Consider the following 4,644-nt stretch of genomic DNA (forward strand, 5'->3'; position numbering starts at 1 on the left):
TACCCACAATTGTACTTTTCTTAAATAATTCCCTATTTCTTCAAATAAATAAATTTAAAAAACATATTTGGCTGCAACTGTACTTACATAAACATTTTCCAGATTGTGTGCAGTGCAGTATTCATCTATAATATCATCTATAATATCATCTATAATATCATCTATAATATCATCTATTAAGTCGATCTATAATATCATCTATAATATCATCTATAAAGTCGATCTATAATATCATCTATAATATAATCTATAAAGTCGATATATAATATAATCTATAAAATTGATCTATAATATAATCTATAATATAATCTATAATATAATCTATAAAGTTGATCTATAATATAATCTATAATATAATCTATAAAGTCGATTGATAACATAATCTATAATATAATCTATAAAGTCGATCTATAATATAATCTATAATATAATCTATAATATAATCTATAATATAATCTATAAAGTCGATCTATAATATAATCTATAATATAATCTATAATATAATCTATAAAGTCGATCTATAATAAAATCTATAATATAATCTATAAATGGATAACAAAGGAGATACAGCTTTACACTCTTAGAAAAAAAGGTTTCCAAAAGGGTTCTTCAGCTATCCCCATAGGAGAACCCTTTTTGGTTCCAGGAAGAACCCTTTTAGGTTCCACGTAGAACCCTTTTGGGTTCCATGTAGAACCCTCTGAGGAAAGGGTCCTACGTGGACCCCAAAAGGGTTCTACCTGGGACCAAAAAGGGTTCTTTAAAGGGATTTCCTATGGGGACTGCCAAATAACCCATTTAGGTTCTAGATAGCACCTTTTTTTCTAAGAGTGTAGGGGAGCAAGAAACATAATGTGAGCTTCCCAAATGGCATCATATTCCCTTTAAAGTGCACTACTTTTGACCATTGCCCTATGGGCCTCATCAAAAGTAGCACACTATATAGGGAATAGGGTGCCATTTGGGATGCACTTAATCTCTGTAGCATTACACAATACATCTGACTCACACACAGACGCCTCACGGTGAGTAGGTGTGTCAGGGATTTTATTTCCAGCAGCTTGACATGCTTTACTTTATTGATTTGAATTCCAATGTACTCTGACCTCCCAGGTAAAATAAGGAATACAAATATATTTTTCTAAGAGCAATTCATTACAATGTAATTACCTGTCGTGCTCATTGTAAATATATGCAGTGTGATGCTTCAATTCAGAGAGCAAGGTCTAATAACTGCAAGTATGTTTTTTCACCATAGCCCATTTGGAGAATACGTGAGACACGAACCGAGAGACAAAAGCCGATTCTGCGTTTTTTTCTGCATGGACGTGGCATTACTGCTGTCAATGTTCAAATAGGCTACAAGCACTAATATGCGCTCATAGGGCAGGCTCTTTCACGCTTGCGCGTACACACACAGGCGAAGGGGGAGTGTCATTGTTTACATCATATGGAAAGCCAAAAGGTTCAAATCGTCTTACCCGGAACACGTCTTAACACTTGTAATAATCATTTTCCACTTGCTTTTTTCAAGTGTCAAATGTCATTTTCTTTAGATGTGTTTTTTTTTTCACTTGTCCATTGTGCATTTACAGGTGATTTGAATGCTTGTAATGATCATTTTTCACTTGCTTTTTTCAAGTGTCAAAAGTCATTTTTACACGTGTTCTTTACACCTGTCCAGTGTGCATTTACAGGTGATTAGAACCCTTGTTATGGTCATTTTTACACATGTTCATTACACCTGTTCAGTGTTCAGTGTTCATTTACAGGTGATTAGAATGCTTGTTATGGTCATTTTTACACGTGTTCATTACACCTGTCCAGTGTGCATTTACAGGTGATATTAACGCTCTAACCCAGAGATTCTGTCTAGAGTCTCGCTCCAGAGACTGGGTGGGGCCGACACCAGGGGACGGGGGCCAATGACCGGAAGGCACCAGTACATCCAGCCAGCTCCCTGCACCAGGGAGATGAGGGCAGAGCGCTGAGGTCGACCAAGCAAGGGGGGGAGCCGTCCACCAGAGAAGGGGGCCGACCCCCGCCCGCATCCACCAGGGGGTGCTAGAGAGGGCTGGTGCCAACCCAGGGATGGTGGGGGCTTCCCCTGGAGAGGGGGGCCGACCCCCTGCCCTCGGCCATCAGGTGGCACCACTATATCAACCCTGCTCTCTGCACCAGAAAGAGTGGGGGAGACGGCCAGAGAGGGATGGGCCAACCCAGGGAGGGGGTGCCGACCGTCGACCACCAGGGGGCGCCACTACATCAAGCCAGCTCCCTGTCCCAGCTATAGAGAGAAATAGTAGTAGTTTTTCTAGGCACTAACTCCGCCATGGTTTGTGAATGGCGTTTTTGTAGGTTTTTTGATTATCGCCGAAAAGTACTTTTTGATAAATACAGGCTTAGGAAATGTGATTTTTTAAAGCATTTATATATTGAAAAAAAGCACATAAAGGCTTCATAATTGATGAAGGTCATGTTAAATTACTGATATTATGTCATAGAAGAAAACGTATATGATCTCCTAAGCCCGTCTTATATATTTCAGATAGATTGTAACTTCCATCAATGTAATTGTCTGCATCACTTCCAATCCCCCATGGTTTTTTTTCTCGCAAATATATACACACATACATACATACATACATACATACATACACATACATACATATAGACATACATATATACAGTTGAAGTCAGAAGTTTACGTACACCTTAGCCAAATAGATTTAAACTCAGTTTTTCACAATTCCTGACATTTAATCCTAGTAAAAATTCCCTGTCTTAGGTCAGTTAGGATCACCACTTTATTTTAAGAATGTGAAATGTCAGAATAATAGTGGAGAGAATGATTTATTTCAGCTTTAATTTCTTTCATCACATTCGCAGTGGGTCAGAAGTTTACATACACTAAATTAGTATTTGGTAGCATTGCCTTTAAATTGTTTAACTTGGGTCAAACGTTTTGGGTAGCCTTGCACAAGCTTCCCACAATAGGTTGGGTGAAGTTTGGCCCATTCCTCCTGACAGAGCTGGTGTAACTGTCAGGTTTGTAGGCCTCCTGGCTCGCACACGCTATTTCAGTTCTGCCCACACATTTTCTATAGGATTGAGGTCAGGGCTTTGTGATGGCCACTCCAATACCTTGACTTTGTTGTCCTTAAGCCATTTTGCCACAACTTTGGAAGTATGCTTGGGGTCATTGTCCATTTGGAAGACGCATTTGCGACCAAGCTTTAACTTCCTGACTGATGTCTTGAGATGTTGCTTCAATATATCCACATAATTTTCCTTCCTCATGATACCATCTATTTTTTGAAGTGCACCAGTCCCTCCTGCAGCAAAGCACCCCCACAGCATGATGCTGCCACACCCGTGCTTCACGGTTGGGATGGTGTTCTTCGGCATGCAAGTTCCCCCTTTTTCCTCCAAACATAACGATGGTCATTATGGCCAAACAGTTCTATTTTTGTTTCATCAGACCAGAGGACATTTCTCCAAAAAGTACAATCTTTGTCCCCATGTGCAGTTGCAAAGCGTAGTCTGGCTTTTATATGGCGGTTTTGGAGCAGTGGCTTCTTCCTTGCTGAGCGGCCTTTCAGGTTATGTCGATATAGGACTCGTTTTACTGTGGATATAGATACTTTTGTACCTGTTTCCTCCAGCATCTTCACAGGGTCCTTTGCTGTTGTTCTGGGATTGATTTGCACTTTTCGCACCAAAGTACGTTCATCTCTAGGAGACAGAATGCGTCTCCTTCCTGAGCGGTATGACGGCTGCGTGGTCCCATGGTGTTTATACTTGCGTACTATTGTTTGTACAGATGAACGTGGTACCTTCAGGCTTTTGGAAATTGCTCCTAAGGATGAACCAGTCTTAGCTGATTTCTTTTGATTTTCCCATGATGTCAAGCAAAGAGGCACTGAGTTTGAAGGTAGGCCTTGAAATACATCCACAGGTACACCTCCAATTGACTCAAATGATGTCAATTAGCCTATCAGAAGCTTTTAAAGCCATGACATCATTTTCTGGAATTTCCCAAGCTGTTTAAAAGCACAGTCAACTTAGTGTATGTAAACTTCTGACCCACTGGAATTGTGATACAGTGAATTATAAGTGAAATAATCTGTCTGTAAACAATTGTTAGAAAAATTACTTGTGTCATGCACAAAGTAGATGTCCTAACCGACTTGCCAAAACTATAGTTTGTTAACAAGAAATTTGTGGAGTGGTTGAAAAACGAGCAAAATCTGCAGAGCTGGGAAGATTGTATCCACCATATAAATAACATTATATTGGTAGCAAGAATTTTATATAATAATTTAAATAGAAAAATTATAAGTTTTGAATCCGATGTCATTTTGCGTATTAGTTCATAAACACTATGCCATGGGATCGGTTCGTCAAAAATCTCTTCCCAACTATTTTGCAATCTATATGGGACGGCTGTCAATCCTTTGGTCCTTAAATGAAACTGGTCTACTTTGTTATTTATCACAGTTCTTTAACCAATTATGTTTTTTAATGCGGCCGACAGACCGCATTAGTTCCTTACATTTTCCCCCTTCCACTTTCCTCTTCCATTTTTGCAGTAATGCTGCAATTATTTGGTTGTAATTTTGGGTAGAGCAGTCATTTCCATAT

Source organism: Coregonus lavaretus, assembly GCF_964263955.1.
Source record: "Coregonus lavaretus genome assembly, chromosome: 33".
In the NCBI taxonomy this organism is placed as follows: Eukaryota; Metazoa; Chordata; class Actinopteri; order Salmoniformes; family Salmonidae; genus Coregonus; species Coregonus lavaretus.